Source organism: Oncorhynchus mykiss, chromosome 18, assembly GCF_057628025.1.
Source record: "Oncorhynchus mykiss isolate SJ-2025 chromosome 18, ASM5762802v1, whole genome shotgun sequence".
Taxonomy (NCBI): domain Eukaryota; kingdom Metazoa; phylum Chordata; class Actinopteri; order Salmoniformes; family Salmonidae; genus Oncorhynchus; species Oncorhynchus mykiss.
The window spans coordinates 74415504-74425054 of NC_143039.1; the positions used below are offsets into that span (position 1 = coordinate 74415504).

Genomic DNA, 9551 nt, shown 5'->3' on the forward strand with positions numbered 1-9551 from the left:
TAGATAGATAGATAGATAGATAGATAGATAGATAGATATATCGTCTCCTAAGTGAGGATGGTTTTAACTTCAGCAGTAATAAATTCATGAACTTCTTTGAGGAAAATATCATGATCATTCATTAGAAAGCAAATTAAAGACTCCTCTTTAAATATGCGTATTCCTCCAAAGCTCAGTTGTCCTGAGTCTACACAACTCTGCCAGGACCAAGGATCAAGAGAGACACTAGGGTGTTTTAGTACTGTATCTCTTGACACAATGATGAAAATAATCATGGCCTCTAAACCTTCAAGCTGTATACTGGACCCTATTCCAACTAAACTACTGAAAGAGCTGCTTCCTGTGCTTGGCCCTCCTATGTTGAACATAATAAACGGCTCTCTATCCACCGGATGTGTACCAAACTCACTAAAAGAGGCAGTAATAAAGCCTCTCTTGAAAAAGCCAAACCTTGACCCAGAAAATATATAAATACAGTGCCTTGCGAAAGTATTCGGCCCCCTTGAACTTTGCGACCTTTTGCCACATTTCAGGCTTCAAACATAAAGATATAAAACTGTATTTTTTTGTGAAGAATCAACAACAAGTGGGACACAATCATGAAGTGGAACGACATTTATTGGATATTTCAAACTTTTTTAACAAATCAAAAACTGAAAAATTGGGCGTGCAAAATTATTCAGCCCCTTTACTTTCAGTGCAGCAAACTCTCTTCAGAAGTTCAGTGAGGATCTCTGAATGATCCAATGTTGACCTAAATGACTAATGATGATAAATACAATCCACCTGTGTGTAATCAAGTCTCCGTACATCCCAAGGAGCACTGTGCAAGCGATAATATTGAAATGGAAGGAGTATCAGACCACTGCAAATCTACCAAGACCTGGCCGTCCCTCTAAACTTTCAGCTCATACAAGGAGAAGACTGATCAGAGATGCAGCCAAGAGGCCCATGATCACTCTGGATGAACTGCAGAGATCTACAGCTGAGGTGGGAGACTCTGTCCATAGGACAACAATCAGTAGTATATTGCACAAATCTGGCCTTTATGGAAGAGTGGCAAGAAGAAAGCCATTTCTTAAAGATATCCATAAAAAGTGTCGTTTAAAGTTTGCCACAAGCCACCTGGGAGACACACCAAACATGTGGAAGAAGGTGCTCTGGTCAGATGAAACCAAAATTGAACTTTTTGGCAACAATGCAAAACGTTATGTTTGGCGTAAAAGCAACACAGCTGAACACACCATCCCCACTGTCAAACATGGTAGTGGCAGCATCATGGTTTGGGCCTGCTTTTCTTCAGCAGGGACAGGGAAGATGGTTAAAATTAATGGGAAGATGGATGGAGCCAAATACAGGACCATTCTGGAAGAAAACCTGGTGGAGTCTGCAAAAGACCTGAGACTGGGACGGAGATTTGTCTTCCAACAAGACAATGATCCAAAACATAAAGCAAAATCTACAATGGAATGGTTCAAAAATAAACATATCCAGGTGTTAGAATGGCCAAGTCAAAGTCCAGACCTGAATCCAATCGAGAATCTGTGGAAAGAACTGAAAACTGCTGTTCACAAATGCTCTCCATCCAACCTCACTGAGCTCGAGCTGTTTTGCAAGGAGGAATGGGAAAAAATGTCAGTCTCTCGATGTGCAAAACTGATAGAGACATACCCCAAGCGACTTACAGCTGTAATCGCAGCAAAAGGTGGCGCTACAAAGTATTAACTTAAGGGGGCTGAATAATTTTGCACGCCCAATTTTTCAGTTTTTGACTTGTTAAAAAAGTTTGAAATATCCAATAAATATCGTTCCACTTCATGATTGTGTCCCACTTGTTGTTGATTCTTCACAAAAAAATACAGTTTTATATCTTTATGTTTGAAGCCTGAAATGTGGCAAAAGGTCGCAAAGTTCAAGGGGGCCGAATACTTTCGCAAGGCACTGTATATATAAAAAACTATCGGCCTATATCGAATCTTCCATTCCTCTCATTTTTTTAAAGAAAAAGCTTGTGCTCAGCAACTCACTGCCTTCCTGAAGACAAACAATGTATACGAAATGCTTCAGTCTGGTTTTAGACCCCATCATACCATTGAGACTGCACTTGTGAAGGTGGTAAATTACCTTTTAATGGCGTCAGACTGAGGCTCTGCTCTGTCCTCGTGCTCCTAGACCTTAGTGCTGCTCTAAACGGAGAAGTTCTGGCCTGGTTTAGATCTTATCTGTCGGAAAGACATCAGTTTGTCTCTGTGAATGGTTTGTCCTCTGACAAATCAACTGTACATTTCGGTGTTCCTCAAGGTTCCGTTTTAGGACCACTATTGTTTTCACTATATATTTTACCTCTTGGGGATGTCATTCGAAAACATCATGTTAACTTTCACTGCTATGCGGATGACACACAGCTGTACATTTCAATGAAACATGGTGAAGCCCCAAAATTGCCCTCGCTAGAAGCCTGTGTTTCAGACAAAAGGAAGTGGATGGCTGCAAAAGTTCTACTTTTAAACTCGGACAAAACAGAGATGCTTGTTTTAGGTCCCAAGAAACAAAGAGATCTTCTGTTGAATCTGACAATTAATCTTGATGGTTGTGCAGTCGTCTCAAATTAAACTGTGAAGGACCTCGGCGTTACTCTGGACCCTGATCTTTCGAACATATCAAGACTGTTTCAAGGACAGCTTTTTTCCATCTCCGTAACATTGCAAAAAATAAAACACTTTCTGTCCTAAAACGATGCAGAAAAATTAATCCATGCTTTTGTTACTTCTAGGTTAGACTACTGCAATGCTTTACTTTCTGGCTACCCGGATAAAGCACTAAATAAACTTCAGTTAGTGCTAAATACGGCTGCTAGAATCCTGACTAGAACCAACAAATGTTATCATATTACTCCAGTGCTAGCCTCCCTACACTGGCTTCCTGTTAAGACAAGGGCTGATTTCAAGGTTTTACTGCAACCTACAAAGCATTACATGGGCTTGCTCCTACCTATCTTTCTGATTTGGTCCTGCCGTACATACCTACACGTACGCTACGGTCACAAGACGCAGGCCTCCTAATTTTGTCCCTAGAATTTCTAAGCAAACAGCTGGAGGCAGGGCTTTCTCCTATAGAGCTCAATTTTTATGGAAGGGTCTGCCTACCCATGTGAGAAATGGAGACTCTGTCTCAACCTTTAAGTCTTTACTGAAGACTCATCTCTTCAGTGGGTCATATGATTGAGTGTAGTCTGGCCCAGAAGTGTGAAGGTGAACGGAAAGGCTCTGGAGCCATTGCTGTCTCTTCCTGGCCGGTTCCCCTCTCTCCACTAGGATTCTCTGCCTCTAACCCTATAACAGGGGCTGAGTCACTGGCTTACTGCTCTTTCATGCCGTCCCTAGGAGGGGTGCGTCACTTGAGTGGGTTGAGTCAGTGATGTGATCTTCCTGTCTGGGTTGGCGCCACCCCTTGGGTTGTGCCGTGGCGGAGATCTTTGTGGGCTATATTCGGCCTTGTCTCAGGATGGTAAGTTGGGGGTTGAAGATATCCCTCTAGTGTTGTGGGGGCTGTGCTTTGGCAAAGTGGGTGGGGTTATATCCTTCCTGTTTGACCCTGTCCGGGGGTATCATCGGACGGGGCCACAGTGTCTCCTGACCCCTCCTGTCTCAGCCTCCAATATTTATGCTGCAGTAGTTTATGTGTCAGGGGGCAATGGTCAGTTTGTTATATCTGGAGTACTTCTCCTGTCTTATCCAGTGTCCTGTGTGAATTTAAGTATGCTCTCTCTAATTCTTTCTCTCTTTCCCTCTTTCTTTCTCTCTCTCGGTGGACCTGAGCCCTAGGACCATGCCTCAGGACTACCTGGCATGATGACTCCTTGCTGTCCCCAGTCCACCTGGCCGTGCTGCTGCTCCAGTTTCAACTGTTCTGCCTGCGGCTATGGAACCCTGACCTGTTCACCGGACGTGCTACCTGTCCCAGACCTGCTCTTTTCAACTCTCTAGAGACAGCAGGAGCGGTAGAGATACTCTTAATGATCGGCTATGAAAAGCCAACTGACATTTACTCCTGAGGTGCTGACTTGCTGCACTCTCGACAACTACTGTGATTATTATTATTTGACCATGCTGGTCATTTATGAACATTGAACATCTTGGTCATGTTCTGTTATAATCTCCACCCGGCACAGCCAGAAGAGGACTGGCCACCCCTCAGAGCCTGGTTCCTCTCTAGGTTTCTTCCTAGGTTTTTCCTTTCTAGGGAGTTTTTCCTAGCCACCGTGCTTCTACACCTGCATTGCTTGCTGTTTGGGGTTTTAGGCTGGGTTTCTGTACAGCACTTTGAGATATCAGCTGATGTAAGAAGGGCTATATAAATAAATTTGATTTGAGATATATAGTTAGTTAGTTAGATAGATCGATAGATAGTTAGATAGATTGATAGTTAGTTAGTTAGATAGATAGATAGAGGGGGGGGGGGGGGTTAATAGTCCATTAGGGAATGTCCATAGGGGGAGCAGCAGGGAGGGGGTGGGGGGTAAGAGTCCATTAGGGAATGTCCATAGGGGGAGCAGCAGGGAGGGGGGAGGGAGTGAGAGATGAATGAAACGTAAAAAATTGAATAAAAATAAAGAATCCTTTATACATATTTACGCTGTACCATTGATAAATGTCCATTGGGAGTGGGGGGGGGGGGGGAAGCAGGTAGCCGTCTAGTGGCTATTCAGCAGCCTTATGGTCTCGGGGTAAAAAGCTATTGGCCAGTCTGCCATGATGCTCTGGGTGAAGGAAGCGGGGAGAACAGGCCATGGCTCGGGTGGCTGGGAGTCCCTGATAATCTTCCTCTAACTTCTGACAGTGTTAATTCAACAACACAGCTCTGACAGTGTTTATTCAACAACACAGCTATGACAGTGTTAATTCAACAACACAGCTCTGACAGTGTTAATTCAACAACACAGCTCTGACAGTGTTAATTCAACAACACAGCTCTGACAGTGTTATTCAACAACACAGCTCTGACAGTGTTAATTCAACAACACAGCTCTGACAGTGTTAATTCAACAACACAGCTCTGACAGTGTTAATTCAACAACACAGCTCTGACAGTGTTAATTCAACAACACAGCTCTGACAGTGTTTATTCAACAACACAGCTCTGACAGTGTTAATTCAACAACACAGCTCTGACAGTGTTAATTCAACAACACAGCTCTGACAGTGTTATTCAACAACACAGCTCTGACAGTGTTAATTCAACAACACAGCTCTGACAGTGTTAATTCAACAACACAGCTCTGACAGTGTTTATTCAACAACACAGCTCTGACAGTGTTAATTCAACAACACAGCTCTGACAGTGTTAATTCAACAACACAGCTCTGACAGTGTTAATACAACAACACAGCTCTGACAGTGTTTATTCAACAACACAGCTCTGACAGTGTTAATTCAACAACACAGCTCTGACAGTGTTTATTCAACAGTTTAGTGATATCATCCCTAATGCTCCTTATCCAAATGTGACCCAACACTAATCAGTGTTTCACGCAATAGAATACAATGTCATTGAAATACTTAACACACGTTTTCCCTCAGGGAAACTGTATATCTCCGTTTTTGTGCAGGTGGCTGAGTAGAAGGAACCTCAGGCTGTAGCTACAGTTCCTGAGAGTATTTCAACATCGCCCGCAGGCAACACCACATACAGTGTTCACAGCATGTCAGAAGTCTATAATCATTGTACTTGTGGTTAAATTTCCATATCAGACAGGTTCTCTTGACGTTATACACTGGGTGTACAAAAAATTAGGAACACCTGCTCCTTCCATGACATAGACTGACCAAGGTGAATCCAGGTGAAATCTATGATCCCTTGTTTATGTCACTTGTTAAATCCACTTTAACAGTGTAGATGAAGGGGAGGAGACAGGTTAAAGAAGGCTTTGAAAGCCTTGAGACAATTGAGACATGGATTGTGTATGTGTGACGTTCAGGGGGTCAATGGGCAAGACAAACGATGTGCCTTTGAACGGGATATGGTAGTGGGTGGCATGGCAACCGTCTTGAGTAACTCAAGAACTGCAACGCTGCTGGGTTTTTCATGCTCAACAGTTTCCTCTTGTGTATCAAGAATGGTCTACCAGCCACCTGGATATAACTGTGGGAAGCATTGGAGTCAATATGGGCAAGCATCCCTGTGGAGCACTTCTGTCACCGTGTAGAGTCCATGCCCCCGGCATATTGGATCTGTTCTGAGGGCAAAAGGAGTTGTAACTCAATATTGGATGGTGTTCCTAATGTTTTTGTACACTCACTGACATTTATGGAGATGGCGCGCCCTCTAGTGGTGGATTTGCCACTCTACACCCTGGAATTGCGACGTCAGAAGGAGCCCTGTTGTGTGTAAGCGCACTCTGTACTACAGCTCTTGGAGGTCTGCATCATCCTGCTTGCCTTGTAATCATTGGTGGTTCAAGCCCCACTGTTTATTACAGAGTCTGTAAGGATAGTGTGTGTAGCTAAAATTATATCAAGATCATCATGTGAATTGAATCTAGCAAACTAACCAGCTAGCTAAGTTAGTTATCTTCATCTGAGTGTTTTGCTTCATTAGCTTGTCAGCTAGCTAGCAATAGTTATCTTCATTAGCTTGTCAGCTAGCTAGCAATAGTTATCCTCATTAGCTTGTCAGCAACCTAGCAATAGTTATCTTCATTAGCTTGTCAGCTAGCAATAGTTATCTTCATTAGCTTGTCAGCTAGCTAGCAATAGTTATCCTCATTAGCTTGTTAGCAACCTAGCAATAGTTATCTTCATTAGCTTGTCAGCTAGCTAGCAATAGTTATCCTCATTAGCTTGTCAGCAACCTAGCAATAGTTATCTTCATTAGCTTGTCAGGTAGCTAGCATTATCTAGCTGGGATGCTAGTTCAACTGAAGCATAACTGACAAAGGTGTGACTATTATAAACTTGTATTCATCATAAACATTACGAGTCAAAAGGATTTTGACAAATTTAACAACAAAAAAATAAGGTAGAACACTATTTGTCATAATAATTGTACATTTTTATCTTACTCGAAGAAGAAAAAACACCAATGATATTAGGCAAAGCTAAGCAAGTTAATAAAAAATTACCCTGAGAGCCAACTTATAATAGCAACACATCTGCAGTCATTGGCCCACTTCACATTTGGTTCAATATTTTTCTAGCTGGGTAGGCATGTAACTATACGCAAGTAAATTAGCTGAATTTCTAATTATATAAGATGCATTAGTATTTGTGAATAACGTTCACTCATGTTTATATCATAACATGTCTGATGAACATATAGGTTAAAGGTTAGTACATTTAGTTTATTTCTGTCACCATCTCTCCACCCCAGTGAGGATTGGGTTCTGCTCAGCAGGGCAGTCCCTGGTCTCCAGAGCCACCCGTAGTTTCTGCCAGAAGACCCCGGTGTACTCCCCAGCTCTGGGCCAGCTGAGGTAGGTTTGTCTCTTCAGCAGCCTCCTCATGCGGTGGTAGGGAGAGAGCTGCTGGTCTGCGATCTCCTCCAGAAACACCAGGATCAACACATCCTTCTGCTCGTCAAACAGACGGAAGCTGGAGAGTAAAGTAGAAAGTCTTTATGAAGTACAGTATATGTGTGTTTATGTGTACTGTGTTAGCAGTTGATGTTACTCTTCAATAACACAAACTCCAGAGCAAATCAGGGGGAGAAAAATAGATTTATTTGAGAAGGATAAATCATACATGTTGGGAGGTAGATATTCAGTCTCCCCTGTCCTCAGCTATTCCCTACAGAACAAAGGGACAGGATACCATTTTATAACCCCCCCACCCTAGCCTGGGGTTTAGTCCTTGCAGTACAACTGGACCGATGGCCAAATAACAAGTATCCTGCTCCAGACTCAATGTACAGAACGTAGCACACGTAGCACACGTAGCACTGAGTTCAGGACTGACATTCCACAGTTTCTAAACAGCTGTTTAACGGAAATTAGTACTCTAGTTTTTAGTCCTTCATCCCCTTTATCGTAAAAATATTCTTATAACTGTAGTTAGACCCACCTGGCCACCTGTATCTCTCTGGAGCACCACTCACTCTCCAGACAGTGACGGCTGATCACACAGATGGTTTTGCGGCTCCCGTAGATGGCATCTGTGATGTTTTCTATGATGGGTTTGCCTGGCTGGAAGTCCCGGTGAAGTCCCGGTGTTGCAGACACAGCTTCCAGCCCTGCTGCGCCTCCAGCTCTGGCAGAAGCTCCCTCGGGACCCAGGGCTCATCGTGGGTGTTGTAGGAGACGAAGGCATCATACTGATAAGCTGCACGCCTGTTCCTCCGCTTGGTGTCGTAGAGAAATGCCACGAAGAAGAAGAAGAAGGAATAGACAACTTGCCGTCTCAGGAGAAGGTAGATGATGGACCCCAGCAGGGTGAGGAGGACCAGAGAAGTGGTGGACAGGAAGTAGAAGAAGCCTACGTCTACTGAACACGGACGGGTGTCAAGGTCCAACAGTTTAGTGCCCCTCAGATGGTCTGGATGGCTGCAGTTATAGTCATGGGCTTCACCAACTTGTGTTTGGTTTATTGTCCGACACCCACTGGATGAACCATTTCTACAGTCACATATGAAAGGGTTATTATTCATTTTCAAGGACGTTAAGGCAGGGAGAGAACGTGTCAATGTCTCATTGATCTCTCTAATCTGGTTGTTTTCCAACAGCAGAAATGCAACTTGAGATAGATTGGCTAGTATGAGGAAATCTAAAAGACTGAAGTTGAGATTTGGACAGATATAGTCTGCTGATTTTTGGCATTGGAGAAACAGCTCTGGAGTGAGAACACATTATTGCTGATGTCAAGGTACCTCAATTGGAGGGTGTGAATGAATGTGTCTGAGTGCAGAGACTTAATATTCAGATACCCTGCCCTGAATTCTGATAAACATTCCAGACCCTCAAGAAAGTTTGATGGTTTTATTATCCATCCGTTGGCTGAAGACATATAGAATCTTGAGTGATGTCAGGTGATAGAAGGGTGGAGGGTTGAGTTTATCATGTGTTTCATGTTTGATATGATTGGAAGAAATACTGAGGCTGGTTAAGCGTGTTCGTCCTCTGAACACCCGGGCTCTGGTTTCAGTTTGACTGATTGGAAGAAATACTGAGGCTGGTTAAGCGTGTTCGTCCTCTGAACACCCGGGCTCTGGTTTCAGTTTGACTGATTGGAAGAAATACTGAGGCTGGTTAAGCGTGTTCGTCCTCTGAACACCCGGGCTCTAGTTTCAGTTTGACTGATTGGAAGAAATACTGAGGCTGGTTAAGCGTGTTCGTCCTCTGAACACCCGGGCTCTAGTTTCAGTTTGACTGATTATATTTGCTGAAAGAGTAAGGCTTCTAAAGGTTGACCATCACCTCAAATGCCGACATCTTCTAAAGCTGCTAATTTCATTTTTTGAATAAAAGCAATTCCTTGAGTGATTGTAAGCTGTTAAAGTCTTTTTTTCTGACAGAACTTAGTTTATTGCCTCGCAAATCCAAGATCTCTAGTTTTTGAAAA

General features: G+C 43.2%; 1 pseudogene; it reads right to left on the reverse strand.

Annotated features, from left to right (window-relative positions):
• Positions 1–7065: 7065 nt before the first annotated feature.
• On the reverse strand, positions 7066–8933 carry LOC110496895 (toll-like receptor 13; annotated as a pseudogene).
• Positions 8934–9551: the final 618 nt, after the last annotated feature.